Source organism: Lepus europaeus, chromosome 13 (assembly GCF_033115175.1).
Source record: "Lepus europaeus isolate LE1 chromosome 13, mLepTim1.pri, whole genome shotgun sequence".
Classification (NCBI taxonomy): Eukaryota; Metazoa; Chordata; class Mammalia; order Lagomorpha; family Leporidae; genus Lepus; species Lepus europaeus.
The window spans coordinates 67,815,976-67,835,693 of NC_084839.1; the positions used below are offsets into that span (position 1 = coordinate 67,815,976).

General features: G+C 39.6%; 1 protein-coding gene across 2 annotated transcripts in view; it reads right to left on the reverse strand.

Moving 5' to 3' along the window:
* The window catches only part of EXOC6B (exocyst complex component 6B), a 686,378-nt gene that overhangs the window by 82,533 nt on the left and 584,127 nt on the right, over positions 1 to 19,718 (reverse strand). The gene's annotated exons all lie outside the window — the stretch shown is intronic.

Here is a 19,718-nt window from a genome sequence, read left to right on the forward strand (position 1 = left end):
ATGCCTAAAGCAGGAGGGGAAAGAATTCAGCAGAGATAACTGCTTGAGAGAAAAGATATTGGAGTTGCTGCCATTATCACACAGATGCAGTGTTTGCTTAGTGCCTTTTAAAAAGTTTCTAATCTTCCTCTAGCTCCTTTTTCCAGGGTTTTCCAAGGATAATATACTGTGATGACCTGCTGGTGTGTCCCTGGACTTTCCAGCTCCATCCAGATGTCAAAAGTCCTCCCTTTTAGATCTGCTATGAAATTAAGACACTATTTGGCAGGCTGAAGTCTGTGACTGTAACTACTCATGTAAACTCCCAGATCCTCTTCTACAGCTGCCTTGGAAAGCAAACATGGGAAATTCGCAAATTTATTAGAATATGAGGATGGAGACATACATGAGATTTTTGGGGGGAGGAGAGTGAGGGCAGTTGGTAGTTTTTTCAAAGCAAATACTTTTGGTGATTTAATATTCATTTTGATTCATCTTGTGTGACTTAGGATTCTCTGAACTTGAACTTGGACCTTTCTTAAGAATCTTGGACAGTTAGAAAGGCTTTCATCTATCTTTTATGCAGTAGGTGGAGGATGCCTGGAAAATGGGGGAGATGTACTCTCTGTCCCTGAAGAAACTTTCACCGAAGATTCTGTAAAAATATACAACCAAATTTCAGAATGATTCTATCAGTGGTTATTCTGGCCAATGGTCCTGATATACTGGCTTGTTATCTAGTCTCTTAGAAACAGTTCATGTTATCCAACTCCCTCTGCCAGAGGGTTAGCTGCTTAGAAATAGAAAAATGACAATGACAACAACTAAAAAAACTTATTTTTTTTCATTATTAAGATTCAATATCCCATGACAAGTATATGGACCTGTATTATATACCTTAATTCCTTTAATCTAATATTTGTGTTTGTATTTTTTTTTAATTTACCAACTACAATGAAGGTCTTTGAAAGCAGGATGTAGACTTGAAAAAATCATCATTCTATCACTTAGTAGAGACCTTTAAAAATATTAGTTTTATCTAGATTTGTAGAGTTTTGTAGGTGAAGGCATTTTTTGGAAATATTTTTGTTGGAAAGGAAGAGTGACAGAAAGAGAGAGAGAGAGGGAGGGAGGGAAGGAGGGAGGGAAAGGGGAGGAGGGATAGAGAGACCTTTCATTCACTGGTTCACTCCCCAAATGGCTGCAATGGCCGCAATGGCTGGTACTGGGCCAGGTCGAAGTCAGAAGCCTGGAACTACATCTGGATTTCCCACGTGGGTGTCAGGGACCTAAGCACCTGGGCCATTTTACTCCGCTTTCCCAGGGCATTAGCAGGGAGCTGGATCAAAGTGGAGCATACGGGACTGGAACTGGCACCCTGATATGGGATGCAAGTGGTGGCTTCACCTGCTATGCCACAAATTTGGCCCTGGCAGGGGCACTTTAGCTTACATTTATCCCAGTTTTCATTATGCATTATATGAATTACTGGTTTTCTGAATATCTAAGAATCTTCCTACAAAACATTGAACTCTAACTGCTCATTTCTTTGGGAACCCCATAAGTCCATTTTCACATTAGAAGTATTTTTATGTAGTTTTGTTTGTTTGTTTGTTTGTTTGTTGTTTTTGACAGGCAGAGTGGATAGTGAGAGAGAGAAACAGAGAGAAAGGTCTTCCTTTTTGCCGTTGGTTCACCCTCCAATGGCCGCTGCAGCCGGCGCATTGCACTGATCTGAAGCCAGGAGCCAGGTGCTTCTCCTGGTCTCCCATGCGGGTGCAGGGCCCAAGGACTTGGGCCATCCTCCACTGCACTCCCGGGCCATAGCAGAGAGCTGGCCTGGAAGAGGGGCAACCGGGACAGAATCCGGCGCCCCAACTGGGACTAGAACCCGGTGTGCCGGCACCGCAAGGTGGAGGATTAGCCTATTGAGCCGAGGCGCTGGCCGTAGTTTGTCTTTGTTCACTGCTTTCTATTGTGCTCAGTACAATAAAGGCTCAATAAGTATTTGAAGAATAAATGAAGAAGTTGTATAGTCACAGCTAATTACATTGTTAGACCTTCTCTGCCCACTACCCAAAAGGATATAAGGTGGTCTGCAGTATTAAAACACACAAAATGAGAAAAATATAGATTAAAAAAAAAAAAGGAGGGGAAGAAAGATGAAGAGGAATGTGGGCAAATCCATCACTATAATGGAACACTATATTTAATTTTAGAGTCAAAGAAAAAGAGAAAAATGTCAGGTATTTCTAGTTTTGATAGAGTTCATCTAAAGACATGAACATCTTCCTGGCATGGAATTCTGGGAGAGAAATATTTGCATGAACTCTTACATGGGGGGATAGTAGATTTAAAAAAAAAGCTATGCAGGGTTTTTATCTTTAACTGTATAAAGACTTGTAAAATTGATTCCAAATGGCTATTTCTAATATTGGCATTTATAAAAATCAAAGGTTTTTGATTTATTTTCAGCATAAAGCTTATAATGACCTGATAATTCACTATTTATTTGTAAGGCCATTTTTTAATTGTCTGATTCTACTGGCTTATAAACAGATTGGGAACCTTGTCTGTCTTGTTCAAAATTGAATCCCCCACTCAGAAAAGAATACCTGGCACAGAGAAGGCGCTCAATGGATGCCTGCTGAAGAAACAAGCTTAAGTGAGTCAACTGTTGAGAACAAACCTTTAGTTGATGGTTTTACTTTTTTCTTACAATCATTCTGGTTTATGAAATAAAGCTATGCCAATGGTGGAGGGGAAAATGGTAATCTTCTTTAATAATATTCACCTAACTGAACTGCATGAAATGCTGTTTTGTTGACTAGCGGGTAGTTTTATACAGTTCCATACAATATGATAGCCTTTATTTAGATTAAACAACAAGGGTGAAGAAACTCCATCTTGATTATATTATCAACAACTGCCTAGTAGGATATGTTTCCTGAAAGTAGTGACTTGGCCTGTGTCATTCACTGATGAATCCTTAATATCTTGATCATGGTTTAACTGACTTTTTGAATAAATGGATGCTTTATTCCTTAAATTATTTCAAGATCTATTATCCAGAAAGTAGCAAAAAGTTTGAAAGACATTGTAGAGAGATACATGATCAAATTTCAATCATTTTTACAATTTTTTCATGAAAACAGTTTTCAAATTCTCAAATAAACATGGCAGCAATCAAAGACATAATGTGTTGCCTAGTTACAGTCTCTATTACATTGGACCAAACTGGTCAGTACCTTTCTGATCCTCACAACACTGTCTAGACATGAGCATACTTGGCAAAAGCCAGATTTCTGTAAGCTAATAAATTTACTTGGTTTGAAATCTAATATGATGTTTAAAAAATTTATAGTTCCGTTTCTTCTGATCACTTGTTGAAAATTCAATTTTGATTTGTTTCCTGAAAATGAAAGAAGTACAGGTCTTCATAATTTCACTTGGTTATTTTCTATTTCACATTGACAATATCTTTAGAGTTCTATTTCTTCTTTTCTATTTTATTTCTTTAGCATGCTTGTTCTTGATCTTGTTCTTTGATGAACTTTTCCCAGTTGGATTGCAAGCTTTTCATCATAAACCAACCACTTAGAATAGAGTTCCTAGGTGCCTGTATGTCAAAGTCATGGGAATTTATGTTTAGGTAGCATAACTTTTTTTTCTATCAGACTCTAATAATTTAAGAAAGTAATTAATTTAAATGTCTTATCTGGAAGAATTGGATATTGGGACACATCTGATGTTACATGCATGTTGGCTAAGTTTATTCTCCTGTGCTAGGAATAGATGTGAATGAAATCCATTCCCATTTGAGACTAAAAGCTTTCATTTGCAAAACAGATGTGCTAAGAGATTAATTAGCTGGATATGCGTTTGAAGAAAACATTTTAATTTTTGTAGGACAAATGATAGAGTTTGAAGCCATAACTTCATTATCTCGAGATAACTGGGTCTCAGGCAAACATACAATTGCCATTTGGTGATTCTTCCTAAATGTACTGATCATTGGGCATAATAACACTTAGTATTTCCTTGGCTTATGTTTGTATAACTATCCTTATGTTTAATAATAAAAAGTGTAGCTATAACAAATAAAACTCAAGAAATTTCTCATTTAACTTGTAAGTATAAAGGTAAAATAAATTCAAACATGATCAGTATCAGATAACTATTTTTTTGTGATTTTATCATAAAATCTAACAGCACCTTTACATCTATCCTTGTGTCTTTTCCCTTTTTTTCCATTAAAGGAATGAGCTATCGGCCGGCGCCGTGGCTCAACAGGCTAATCCTCCGCCTTGCGGCGCCGGCACACCGGGTTCTAGTCCCGGTCGGGGCACCGATCCTGTCCCGGTTGCCCCTCTTCCAGGCCAGCTCTCTGCTGTGGCCAGGGAGTGCAGTGGAGGATAGCCCAAGTGTTTGGGCTCTGTACCCCAAGGGAGACCAGGATAAGCACCTGGCTCCTGCCATCGGAACAGCGCGGTGCGCCGGCCGCAGCGCGCTACCGCGGCGGCCATTGGAGGGTGAACCAACGGCAAAAGGAAGACCTTTCTCTCTGTCTCTCTCTCTCTCACTGTCCACTCTGCCTGTCAATGAGGTTCCATCTCACCCCGGTGAGAATAGCTCACATTCAGAAATCTACCAACAACAGATGCTGGAGAGGATGTGGGGAAAAAGGGACACTAACCCACTGTTGGTGGGAATGCAAACTGGTTAAGCCACTATGGAAGTCTGTCTGGAGATTCCTCAGAAACCTGAACATAACCCTACCATACAACCCAGCCATCCCACTCCTTGGAATTTACCCAAAGGAATTTAATTTGACAAATAAAAAAGCCATCTGCACATTAATGTTTATTGCAGCTCAATTCACAATAGCTAAGACCTGGAACCAACCCAAATGCCCATCAACAGTAGACTGGATAAAGAAATTATGGGACATGTACTCCATAGAATACTATACAGCAGTAAGAAACAATGAAACCCAGTCATTTGCAACAAGATGGAGCAATCTGGAAAACATCATGCTGAGTGAATTAAGCCAGTCCCAAAGAGAAAAATATCATTTGTTTTCCCTGATCGATGACAACTGAGCGCCAAAGAGGAAACCTGTTAGGTGAAATGGACACTATAAGCAACAATGAACTGATCAGCTCCTGTCCTGACTTTAGATGTACAATGTAATACTTTATCCTTTTTAGTATTTGTTGTTGTTGTTCTAGTACTATTGGTTGAACTCAGTAATTAACACACAATTATTCTCAGGTGTTTAAATTTTAACTGAAAAGTGATCCCTGTTAAATCTAAGAGTGGAAAAAGAGAGGGAGGAGATGAACAATTTGGAACATGCTCAATCGGACTGGCCGCAAATGGTGGAGTTAGAAATGTGCAGGGGATTCCAACACAATTCCATCAAGATGGCATGTACCAATGCCATCGCACTAGTCCAAGTGATCAATTTCAGCTCACAATTGATAGCTCTGATAGGTCTAAGAGTCAAAGAGATCACACAAACAAGACAAGTATCTGCTAATACTAACTGATAGAATCAAAAAGGGAGAGAAAGATCCAACATGGGAAGTGGGATACACAGCAGACTCATAGGATGGCAGATGTCCTAAACAACACTCCGGCCTCAGAATCAGCCCTCAAGGCATTCAGATCTGGCTGAAGAGCCCATGAGAGTATAGCAGGCATGGAAAGCCAAGATATCATGGGAAAAAAAAAAAAAGACCTAAATGAATGATCTCTGTGAGTGAGATCCCAGTGGAAAGAACGGGGCCATCAAAGAAGGAGATACCCTTCTCCGAAGGGAGGAGAGAACCTCCACTTTGACTATGACCCTATCGGAATAAGACCAAAGTCAGCGAACTCTAAAGGCTTCCATAGCCCTGGCAACTCATGACTAGAGCCTAGGGAGATTACTGACGCCATGAACAGGAGTGTCAAATTGTTCAGTCAGCAACAGGAGTCACTGTGTACTTACACCCCATGCGGGATCTGTCCCTAATGTGTCGTCTAAAGCCAAGTGATGCTATGACTGGTACTGAAACAGTATTTTTATACTTTGCGTTTCTGTGTGGGCGCAGACTGATGAGGTCTTTGCTAATTATATACTGAAGTGATCTTCTGTATATAAAGAGAACTGGAAATGAAAAAAAAAAAAACAACCTGGTGTTAAAATGGAAATGGCATAGAAAATTAATTATTTTGAAAAAAAAATTATGTAGGATCTCTGTCTTTAATGTGCTGTACATTGCTATTTAATGCTATAATTAGTAATCCAATGGTAGTTTTTTCACTTGATATTGCTATATGGGCAAAATGTTGAAATCTTTACCTAATATATACTAAATTGATCTTCTGTATACAAAGAGAATTGAAAATGAATCTTTACATGAATGGAAGGGGAAAGGGAGCGGGAGGGGGGAGGGTTGCGGGCGGGAGGGAGGTTGTGGGAGGGGAGAAGCCATTGTAACCCATAAGCTATACTTTGGAAATTTATATTCATTAAATAAAAGTTTAATAAAAAAAAAAAAAGGAATGCGCTATCCTTGCCCCTTTACTTGTGTTCTCAATCCTACTCCTTCCTGAAATCTCAATACTCAAGGGCTTTTTCCCCTTATTTATTGCTAGGATCATCTTCCTTGCCAGATCATTCCCATCACTACATAAAGGTTATCTTATCTCCCAATTAAACAACTCCTGACTAACACTTGAGCACAGGCAAGGGAAGATAGGCTTTGAAGCCAGGGAAGGGTATACAGGTATATTTGGAAAGGATATAATTTTACTTAACTGTATTTATATAAACAGGGGTGAAATGTCTGCCACTCTTGCCTATGTAAACATTCTTTGTGTATGGGGGGGGGGGGCTCTGATGTCTGTTATATCATGAGAGTGATACACATCTCCATATGAGCTCTATTCTGAGAAAAAGGTCAGGAGGCAATATAATGTAAAGGGTAAAAGCCTCTGTTTTGTCATTTGACAGATAAGGGTTCTTACGAAGGTTCTGCCATAAACTTTGTAATACTGAGAAAGTCATTTCACAGTACCAAGCCTCCGTTTCTCAACTATTTAAAAGCAATGACACTTGCTTTATAAGTGGTAAGAATTAAATGAATAATTAATACAAAAAAGACATTGACACTTAGAATTAATACTACTACTGATAGTTTCATTATTGAAAATGTGCAAAAATCATAGATCACAGCTCTAGAAGGGAATTTGGAAACAATGGGCTGCTCTTTCATCTGGCAACTGCAGCGGCTTGAATGGTGATCCTCAGATACAGCCAAGTCCGAATGCTCAGTTCTTGTGAACCGACTTTGTTTGGGAAAGGGGTCTTTGAGATCATCCTAGACTAACTGGGTAGATCTTAAATTCAATGGTAAGCCTTCTCATGAGAACGAGAAGAGACAAAGTACTGGGGAAGATGGAGGCAGATTCTGGAGTTATGCAAGCCCCAAGTCAAGGAATGCCCAGAGCCATGAAAAGCTGCAAAAGGCAAGAAAGAATTTTCCCTTTGAGCCTTCAGAAGAAGCACAGCTCTGCCAACACCTTGATTTCATATTTCTGCTCTCCATAGCTGTGAGAGAATAAATTTTTATTGCTGAAGCCCTGAAGTTTACAGTAATTTTGTTACAATAGTCCTAAGGTACCTGGAAGATGAGAACTATTGTAACAAATAACTAAAAATGTAGAAGTGGGCTGTGGATTTGGGGATCAAAGGCTGGGAAAATTTGAGGTAAATAACATAAAAAGCCTAGACTGTCTTTAAAAGACTGTTGGTGGCAATATGAATGTTAAAGGCATGCTAGCGAGGGGTCAGAAACAAGTGAGGAACGTGCTAGAGAAAACGTCTATCATCTTAGAAAATGCATACACCATGATGAACAGAATGGCTGGTAGAAATAAACATTACAGGTGCTTCTGGTGCGCTCTCAGAAGGAAATGAGCAACAGGTCACTGGAAACTGTAAGAAAGATGGTTACTCCGTATGTATTGGCAGAAAATTCGAATTGTGCTCCATAGTTGGTGTAAAGTAGAACCTGTAAGCAAAGAATTTTCAAATTTAGCTGAGGAGATTTCCCAGCAAGATGCTGAAGTTGCAGTTTGATTTCTCCTCATTACTTATGGTGAAATGTGCATGAAATGAGAGAAGTTGTGGAAAGAATTGTTAAGCAGAAAGGAATCAGTGCTTGATGATTTGGGAGAATTTGGGGCCTATCCAGATTGCAAATGATGTCAAAATTGGGAAATTTATGTGTAGAAAAATATGCTTTGGAGATAAAACCAAGGGTATGAATGGACAACCTTTTGCTGAAGAGATTCAGTAAGTGACTCATTAATATACCCGACCATCTCAGAAGAAGCCAGGAATAGAGCTATATAGGAAGAATATAAGGAGGACCCTTTTGTCTCATGGTATGGATTCTTGTTACATGTACAAGACACCAACAGAGTTTCAATGAATGTTGAATCAGAAGAAACACTGTCAGCTTGGACCAAAGAGGGAAGACACAGGATGGAGTGAAGTAGGGTTGCTGAATTTCCAAAATTCTACAAGCAAGAAATGGGCTAATAGAGCTACTTAGAAGCAAATATATACTACCTTTCATGCAAAGGGAAAAATGACTCATGCAGAAGAGCCCTAGTGCAGAAGCACAGGCTGGTGGAATAGTCGTGGACGTGGAGGGCAGGCCTGTGTAGAGAGCAGAGCCAAGAGCTAGAGATTGGTCCCAGGCATTGAAGCCTAATGGAATTTGCCTTGCTAGATTCAAATTCTCCTGGAACCCCCTTATCCCCTCAGTTCCTCTCTTTTGGAATAGAAATGTCTATCCTATCCCTATCCCATCAATGTATGTTAGAAGCAGACAATGTTTTCTATGTTCATGGGTTCACAGATAAGGAAGTTTGCTTCAGGATGAATAATATTTAGTCTCACTCATTTCTTTTTTTAAATATTTATTTATTTATTTGAAAGGCAGAGTTATAGAATGAGAATGAGAGTGAGAATTATCTTCCATCCACTGGTTCACTCCCTAAATGGCCACAATGGACAGGGCTGGGCCAGGTTGAAGCCAAGAGCTTCTTCAGGGTCTCCCATGTGGGTGCAGAGGCCCAAGCACTTGGGCCATTATCCACTGCTTTCCCAGGTGCATTAGCAGGGAGTGAGCTGGACTGGAAGTAAAGCAACTGGGACATGAATCCACTATGCCACAACACGGTCCCAAGTCTCACCCATTTCTGTTGTAGATGATTTAGATGACGAAATTCATACATTTTGAGATAATGATATTTACATAAGATTTTAGTTAATGCTGAAATAAGTTGAGACCTTTGGGGATATTGGGAAAAGATGAATATGTTTTACATGAGGGATAAATGTGAAGATTTGAGATCTAGAATGTGAATTTTGATGGGTTGAATGGGATCTCAAAAAAGATCTGTCCAAGTTCTCACCTCTGGTACTTGTGGATGTGATCTCATTTGGAAAAAGGTTTTTTACAGATAGAATGCAGTCAAGAATCTAATGATGAGACTATTCTGGATGAACTGGGTGGGACTGAAATCCAACGAAAAATGTGCTTGTAAGATATAGAAGAGGAGGCAGGTGTTGTGGTGCAGCAGGTTCATACACCACAGGCAACACTGGCACCCCATATTAGAGCGCAGGTTCAAGTCCCAGCTGCTCTGCTTCCATCCAGCATTCTTGCTAATTGTGCCTCCAAAGGCAGCAGAAGATGGCCTAAGTACTTGGGCTCCTGCCACCCAGGTGGGAGACACAAATGAGTTCCTGGTTCCCAGCTTCTGCCTAGCCCACACCTTGTTCTTGTAGCCATATGGAGAGTGAACTACTACATGTAAGATCTCTCTACATTTCTCAGCCTTTCAAATAAATAATTCATTTTTTTTAAAGAGCAAGAAAGGAGAAAACATTAAGAGAATATCACGTAAACATGGAGGCAGCTACTGGAGAGACACAGCCACAGTCAAGGAATGCTTGAAGCCAGCAGAGGCCGAAAAGGGGCAAAGAAGGCTTCTCCCTTAGAGCTTTGGGAGACAGCACAACTAATTCTTGATTTTGCTCCAGAACTATTAAAGAATAAATTTCTGTTGCTTTAAGACACCACATTCATATATGGTAATTTGTTACGGCAGCCCGAGGAACTCAATACAGCAACTAAGATGTTATCAAACCAGTTTATAGAACTTAAGAGATTTCTGTTCAGAGAAAAATCATGAAATAGTTGGTCTTTGTAACTGTTCCTTCAAGGCAGAATGAAAAGGCTCTAAAGGGCATTAGGAGACCAGAGTTGTACCTCTGGCTTTAGGTGAATGACTCTGGGCCAACTGCCACTTCTCCGGGCATTAGCGGTCACGTTGGCAAAACAGAGGAGGGGTAGTGAGTGCAGGAGAGTAGAGTTCAAAGCTGACTCACCTGCTGAATCATGTGGAAAGCTTACTTGAAACAACCGATTCCCAACCTTTACCACATTGCCCCCACCCAACCTGCTAAATCAGTACTGCTGGGGCCCTGGAATCTATTTTCAAAAAGCTCCCAGGTAATTTAAGACGAACTAAGTTTGAGAATCATAGGGCTAGATGATTACCAAATCCCTTCTAGTGCTAAATTTTATATTTGGGGTTCGAGATCTATTCCCATAGTTTTCAGCACTGACGTATTTGCATTGTACTATGCATATATCTATGAACACAGGGAGGCTGAATGTAAAAGCAAGTATCTGGAACCCATTTATTCCCGTTTCCAGGGGCATGGAATTTGGGTCTAAAGTAACCCTTAATATCCTTTGTTCTGTATAAACAGTCACTGTCCCTAGGTTGACTCCCTCCTGCCCCATCTAATCACATTCTAGAAATAAAATGACTGTGCAAAGTGTTTTCTCTGCACAAAGAGAAAGCACATATGTGACATGACACAGGCCAGGTGAAACAGGTATTGTTCAAAGTGTCTGCATATGAACTAGTCCTGCCAACATGGATTTGCCACATCTGAGAATAATATTCTCAAAATCTTTTCCATCTTTGAGGATAATTCACACAGCTTAAAAAATAAATAAATAAAACACATATTCATTCTTAGAAAAGGTTCAGTGTGACTAAACAAGTTGTTTTTGTTTTCCTGTTAAACTCAGGTGTGGGTTACCTTCTTGTCATTTTCTTCTCTGAATTTAATCTCTTAACTGACAGGAGTAGGGCTGGATAAGTTACTTTTTTTCAGAGTATAAATTTAATCATGTGTACATCTTGAGTAAACGCAATCTTTGCAGATGAAAAACCACTATCAATCTGTGGTTATTAAGTCAATACTGAAGGCAATGGCATTATTCTGATGTTTACCATGAGCTGAATACAGTGTGTTAACAAGGGGCTGTTAACACATGAAGCTTGAATTACATGTCTGTCAGCTACCAGAGATCCTTAGGAAGCCAGGATCTTCGAATTCTGCAGAATTAAGAAGACTTAGATCAATGAAACCCTGAGGCCTCCCTATGCTGAGGAAGATCAAAGCAGGAGTTACTTTTTCCACTCACTTCAAATCACCCAATTTCCCAGGGCTGGGCTCCTCACAACAACTGGCACAGTCACAGGACACTAGAAGGCTAATAGGGAGGGTTCACATGGTACTAGTTTTCTGATTCTTTTTTTTTTTTTTTTTTTGACAGGCAGAGTGGACAGTGAGAGAGAGAGACAGAGAAAAAGGTCTTCCTTTTGCCTCCCTGTGTTTCACCCTCCAATGGCCGCCGCTGCCGGTGCACCGTGCTGATTCGAAGGCAGGAGCCAGGTGCTTCTCCTGGTCTCCCATGGGGTGCAGGGCCCAAGCACTTGGGCCATCCTCCACTGCCTTCCCGGGCCATAGCAGAGAGCTGGCCTGGAAGAGGGGCAACCGGGACAGAATCCGGCACCCCAACCGGGACTAGAACTCAGTGTGCCGGCGCCTCTAAGTGGAGGATTAGCCTATTGAGCCACGGCGCCGGCTAGTTTTCTGATTCTTGTAACTCCAGTCTTTCTGAGGAGCTGGCAATAAATGTGCACAGATATACCTGAGTCAGGCTCTTGGGAGTCTTCCCATGATTTTGTGTTAGGGTTGGTAAAAAGGACACTCTCTGAGAACGTCCATCTTGAGATTTTCAGGAGTCTGGCTCACTCTCTGAATTTCAGAGTCTGTATGTAATTTAAAGTTAACAGCCTACATATGATAGCTCCTTATGCATTTTTTAAACCTAAATGGCCTGGAATTCTCTCAATTATTTCTTTTCAGATTCTCAGACTGCAAGAAATACAGTACTTTCCTTGAAGGAAAGCCCAGCATAAACAACATGGAAGTATCTTCCCATTCAACTGTTGGCTCTTTAAGGACAGGGTTTGTGATCCTTTTGTCTTAATGTGTCTAGTATTTAGATCTGGACTTGGTACAGCATAAGTGCACTTGGTGAACAAGTGCATGGATAATGATAACAATCAAAGGGATTAGAAGTGCAGATACATACACCAAGACAGTAATTACCAGACTGACAATTTTTTGCTTGGCTTTTTTGCTCATTGATATTACTGCTTCCCATCTAATCCCAACAAATATTTTAAGAAATTTTTCAAAAATAAAGAAGAGTTGAAACAATCTAATAGAGAACACCTATATACATACCTACCAATTTGTATTTTACTCTACTTTATTACTTGTTTTATTAATCTTCATCAATGAATCTCTTCTATGAATTTCAAAGCAATAGACAATTTCAATATGCATATAATTATCTAAAGCCCAATATCTGTTTATGGTTCTTTTTATTTTGAGGAAATATTTATAGATAATTAAATGTACAAATCTTAAGTGTACAGTTTATAAAAGTTCTGATGAATGCACACACCCAAACTTCTATTAGGATGGAACACTTACATCATCCAGGGCTATCCCTCAGAGGTCACCACTGGCTTTTTAAATTTTTTTTTTTAACGCCTAGATTAGCTTTGCTTGATTCAAGAGTATTGTAAATTAGCTAAAATTTCACATAGACAATAGTATATAATAAAGTCTCTTTTATGTAAACTGTACTTCATTCAGTATGTTTTTAGAGATGCATCCATGTTGTGTGTATCAGTGATACTTTGTTTCAGATGAAGAAGAGTATTCCCTTACATCAATATCAAGTCTTCTGTAGGTGGGCTCTTGGGGGTTTCTTTACAATTATGAATACAGTTACTATTCTTTTACAAGTGTCTATGTGGTAGACATATGTTTTCATTTTGGATAAACACCCAAGATTGCTGGGTTACAAGATAAGTATATGTTTACTTTCATAAGAAACTGTCAAACCGTTTTCCATAGTAGTTATACCACTTTACACTTCCATCAATAATGTATTAGAGCTTTGGTTGCTCTATTAGCCCATTTTTGCCTGCCAATTCAGCTCCAGCTGTACAGCATCCTAGCATATCCTTCTGGTTGCCTTTGCTTTTTAAGAATAGCAGTGGTTAAGCTTCCCCTTTAGGCTTATATATATATATTTAGGCAGTCACTTTACACATTAGAAAAAAGACATATGAAGAGAAAGTGAACAGTTTGTACGTATCTAAGGGAAATGCTACGGAGACTGTTAGACTTTCATTGATATCACAGATGAGGTGAGGCTGGTTAGGGCATTAAGAAAGAATGGCGATCTATTTTTAAAATATTCATGTTTTGGAGCTAGTCTGTAGGAAAACAGAAATCATATCTAGTTTGGATTGTGTGAGGCAACAATTATGAACTGAGGGTCACCAGCACAATTTCTGTGAAGTTGGGAGAGATTGCTTTAAGACATGTCACCACACAGATCAAGTTCAAAGATTGTCTTTTCCTGCCCCATGGCCAATAAGCTAGACAGGATTTCAAACACCCTCAAAGTGTAATGGAAAAGGATCTCTTATAAAATGTAGGCTCCAGGAGATTTCAGCCAGGGGAATGGGAGAAGTTAAAAAGAGCTATCCAGATCATTTGATAAGAGAACAGAGACGATGTTGGCAATTTCCTTGTAATAGCTGCAATTCTTGGTAACTTAATCCTTGGGGGATGGTGAGGTGAAGATATTCCCACATGCAACAGCATATTCCAACAGATTTCCCATTAGAGAAACTGTCCAACAAAAGTTAGGTCTTATTTTCTATCTACAGACAGATAGAAATTCTACAGATCTGCAGATTTTTTTTTTTCTGTAAATCACTGGCTCAGAAATTCAAAAGGTACTAAATTTATCCAGTTTAGAGACTAGCATAATTCTGCATGACTCTGTATGTGTCTGCTCCATGACATCTGTGACATCACGAACCTCCTGTCTGTTCTTCAGAGAGATGGGAAGATGAATAAAGAGTTTATGTTGACAAGGACTATAAACTAAGCAGCTCCAAACACACTCCCCCAGGCTCCCAGAATACAAAGAAAAAGTAATCATTTCAAATGACCCCCAACTATTTAGAATTTCATACCATCAAGTTAGATGAACCAAAATTGCTACCACCTGTAAAGATTCAAAGAAATAAAAAAATCATGAAGAGGACGAAGGAAAAAGGGGGGCAGATGTGCCTGCAGGGAGGGAGAACAAGCGGAACATGCTTGGAGCACCCCCTCCAGGGGATGTGTGATCACATCAGAGACTGAGCATGCCCGTGGGATTGGAAAGTGATAAAATAATACGCCTTATCTATTGTTCTCATCCATAGGATTTCAAGAAAACTTGGTTAAAACTTACACATATCTTTTAGAGTCATAGAACTGAAATCTGGAAGGAGTTTATCTACTCAAGAAATCATAGACTTTTGCCTTTGGAAGGGATCTTGGGAATCATCTAGTATAATTTGTTACTCAATAAAAAACACCACTTATAAATGTGAGTCTGTTCTCTGCTTACATACTTCTGTTATAGGAAACGCATTCTGCTCCAATCTTTGAGAGCTCCAGCTATTGACATGTCTTACATTAAGGCAATCTGCTTCCTTCTCACTTCCAATCATAGGTCCTAGTTAGTAACACAAGTAAGGATACTCATAATGCTCTACAAGTTAGATTTTCACTTATTTGAGCTGGATATCATGAATCTTCCAAGTCTTCTCTTTTCCAAGAAGCATCCATAGCTCTTTTTAACAAGGTTTCCAGAACATGCTAGTTTGGTTAAAGTTTTTCTTCTAAATTGACTTTGTCAGGATCTTCCTCAAAATGTGGTGCTGCAAATGAAATGCAATGCCTTGGGTTGGGGCTTATTATAATAGCTAACTGCCTCCAATTACAGCTGATGAAAGAGATGCCGGGGAAAGGTTAGAGTAGTTGCTCACACGTACACAAGCAGGTAGTAGCAGAGATAGAAATAGGATCTAGATCTCCTGATTGCCATGTCAGGATTCTTCCCCCGTTTCACACTGAAAATAACCTGCTGGCTTGAAAAAAAAAAAATCAGATTATGTTTCTTCAGTGTGGATCGCTGTGTTTTTTGTGATGACAGAAGGAATGAGTGGAAAAGTAAGGAATCTCAGGAGCAAGAATTTCTTCCTGTAGGCAACTTAATTCCCTTGCTTGGGGCTGCTCTCCTGCCCACACAGGAAAACAAGATGTGCAGTCGGGTAACCTCTCTGGGTAACAATCTTAAAGGAGCTAGTAAGTAGAGGATCAAAGCATAGGAGCAGTCAGCAGTCTTTGTTTAAGAGGTCCAGTGACGTCTGGACAGGCTTCCTGCAACTCCCTACTGAAATTCCAAGACTCAGACAGCAGTATCCCTTGACATTGAAAACAGCTTACAAATAACCAAGAAATCCAAAGCAATCAAGTATTGGTTTGAGTGGGGGAGGAGGAGTGAGGGAAGGCTTGACTTACAAACTATACTCACTTTTGATCAGAATTTAAATATGAAATGTTCACAGCCAAGGTGTAAAACGAAACGACATAGACTACCTTTGGGGCAGTAGTTAAAATTAAGTTTGAGAGTACTGGACAAACTTGCATTCTGGTTGCACATTGGTTATTTGGCTTAGGTGCTTTCATTATATATCTTTTCTATCCTCTGCAAGTTCTGAATCCATCCCTCAGAATACATATGGAACTAATTCAATATATACTTACTGCAAATCAACAAGACAAAGGCATGGAGAATTGAAATTCACAAAAAAGAGAACAAGGCCTGCCTTAAAAGGATTCAGCAACTAATGTTAATAACACAGGCATGCAGATACTAAGCAAGCAGTACTGATATCACAGAAAATGGATGGACAGAATGTAAACATCCCTAGACTGCAGCATTTCCTCTGAAAGTAAGATCCGCTTTAGAATTGGGACTAATTTGCATTCGACGTGGATTAAAAATTCCAAGAAAGCCTCATAACAGAAAAGACCCAGGAAGGAATTCCTTTTCTGTTAATAGACTAAACTTGCCTGATAAAATTAATTGGCTCCTAGAATGAGAATTAACTAGAGAACAGCCTGTAACAAAAGCATAGTAAGCAGTGCCAGACCTAGTCTGCCTGCCCCCATATGGTTAGCTGTGTGGTACTTTGATTCTGATGTACCTGAACTTTTCACAGCTGGATATACATTACTGGGAAGGGATTATGCTCCATGGCCAAAAGTGACAAAATCACTCCTTATTTGGGAGCAAGGCACTAAGTCTGGAGTAGAATATGACAAGAACAGCTGAGACAGGGCCAGGGCAAGCTATGCTGTCTTTCCCTTATTGCCACTGGGTAAACAAGCAGAAAACTATTGTGCTGGGCACAAGCTAGTCTTATCTCCCAAACAGCGGGTTTTACAAGCCAAATAACAAATAGAAACCAAACCTAAGAATGCTGAATTCACTGAGAAATCCAAAAGAAAAATATCTTTGTCAATTCCTACCCAAAGGGGTTGGAAAGAGAGGTTGAATAAAGCAATTCTATAAAATGCAATCCAAAAGCCTTCATTGTTTACTGCACGGTAAATCATAATGGCAGGAGTGGTCTTATCCTGTTACGCTGGAAAATGAGCTAGAAGAAGATAAAGTCACAGCCACAGACACTAAATAAGGTAAATAAATGCTTTACACCCCAGCAGAACGCCCAGACAATGCAGTCTTGCTGTTCTCAGTGACTCCTGGAAAGGGAGATTCTCGCTCAGATTCCGCTACAGGCACCACAGGGAAGCATTCTGACAGACACGCAGAATGCTATCACAAATTTGACAGTATTCCCTTAGAACACCATAGAATGGGCTGATATTTGAATTCTGGGTGTAGGACATTTATCTCCCTTTTTTTCTGAATGAAGGAATGGGCCTAACTCTGTCTGTGGAGCTACAGACTGCTGCTGTGTCTGTTCACTGGGAACACTGTTACAGACATCTCTCATTTCAACACTCAACATTGACAATATGCCCGTCTTTCTTCTCTTACCATAAACACACCTACAGTCTCACCTAGGTCACCTCACCAAATAAAAATTCCACACATACTTCTATGCTAAAAAGAAAATAAAAGGAATGGAAAGAAAAGAAAACACTCAGATGGCTGCACAAAGAAACAAGTGTAAGATGGTCTGTGAACCACTACCAGTAACAACAACCAACATGGAAACAACTGACATTAACTTAGGAAAATAAAATAGGGCATATTGATATAATGGAAGATTATGCAACAGATAAAAGGAATAAATTAGATCTCACTATTGAGAATACAGAAATCTTGAAAATATTACTGAATGCAAAAGTGTTGCAGAATTATACACAGTGTGCTGCACATACAAAAATTTGGAAAACACACAAGGCAACATCACACATCATTCACAGATACACACATATGGTTTTAAGGCATTAACAAAACTTGGAATTATAAATATCAAATTCATGGCAGGAACGGGCTTGCCTAGACTTGAGGATCAAACAGGATGTGATATATACTTAAAAATGTTGCTTCTTTTATTTCTTTTCCTTTAACTAATTTTTCTTCCTGTATTCTTTCTTGTTAATGGTATAGATTGAAAAAATAAACAAGAACCAAAAATTATTTTCAAGTGTGGTCAGTGGAAATAAAAAGGTCTTCAAAAAGATCATAAAAATGCATAATGCATATTGTATGGATCTCAACATTTTTGTACCAAAATGAGCTTATCAAAAAAAAACTTATCTTTTAATTCCATCCTCCATGAACTTTTTGAAGTCCCTTCATATAGTATCTGTTATTTTATTCAAATTTTAAAAATAATAAATTTCAAAGATACCAGCCACTTGATTATATCTATTTTTCTTTAGATGTACAGTCACTCTTTTTTTTTTTTTAAATTATTTATTTGAAAGACAGAGTTACAGAGAGAGGTAGAGACAAAGAGAGTTCTTCCATCAGCTGGTTTACTCCTCAAATGGTTGCGACAGCCACAGCTGAGATGATCCAAAGGCAGCAGCCAGTATCTTCTTCCGGGTCTCCCACGTGGGCACACGGGCCTAAGGGCTTAGGCCATCTTCCACTGCTTTCCCAGGCAGGAACTAGCCTATTCTCTGCACCCCTTTAACTCCTTACACAAAGTTCTGTTACAGCATATCATGCCATACTGTATTTATTCTCCTCTGTGTCTCTCCCTGTTCACCACCTTTGTTCTTTGCTTCCACACCCCTTCATGTCCCCTACTATTATACTGGAAACATGCCATATTCCTTATACATGTTGTATTAATGAAAGATTGGCTAACTTAAAAAAAAAAAACAAACCTCTTGACCAATGCTCTGTCATCCTTTTAATTTTCCCCTTATCATTCTTTGAAGATTTCCTATGAGTTAGGCAAAAGCTAAGTAGTGTATTTACATATTTCAGCAGATAATTTCCCAAAGACCACGTGTGGTAGAGCTTACTTCCATTTTCTACAGGAGGACAAACTGAAGTTCAGCAAGGGTAAGCAGCTTAGCCAAAGTCACACTAAGGCGCTGACCTAGAGTTTGAACTCAGATCTGATGGCAAAGATCCATAAATGTTATGGATCATAAGAGTAACTGTCATATCTACTCTCTCCAATGGCCTTACCTGGAAGTAGGATAGCTGAATGGCCAGCTCATGTCTGAAGTAGAAAATATTTGTTCAGATAGCCATGACCTCTCTGCCTTTAAGTATCAGAGGAAACATTAAATAGTGCTAAGTCTTTATCTATGTTTAAAATTCCTTATATCCAATAGATACATTTCTCCATATCTTAAAACAGATAAAGTTTGAGCCGGCACTATGGCACAACAAGTTAGAGCTCCACCTTGCGGCCCAGCATCCCAGCTGTTCCACTTCCAATCCAGCTCTCTGCTAATGCACCTGGGAAAGCAGCAGAATACGGTCCAAGTGCTTAGGCCCCCATGCCCATGTGGGAGACCCAGAAGAAGTTCTTGGCTCCTGGCTTCGGATCAGCTCAGCTCCGACCATTGAAGCCATTTGGGGAGTGAACCAGTGGATGGAAGATCTCTCTGTCTCTCCTCTCTCTCTGTAATTGTGCCTTTCAAAATCAATCACTCAATCTTGAAAAAAAAAACTGCAGAGGTGTAGCTGGAGGCAACTCTGAACCTGTGGACCATCCAGAAGCCTAGGTTACAAAGGTCACAGCAACGTGTGACTTTCTGTTGGCAATAGCTAAAACCTTGAGGCGAACAAAATCCTGGGTCACCAAAAGGTGGTGTCGCCTAGTCTTCACTCTAAGCACCCAAGGAGCAAAGCAGTATGCAGGGGTCTCAGGGCCCTCAC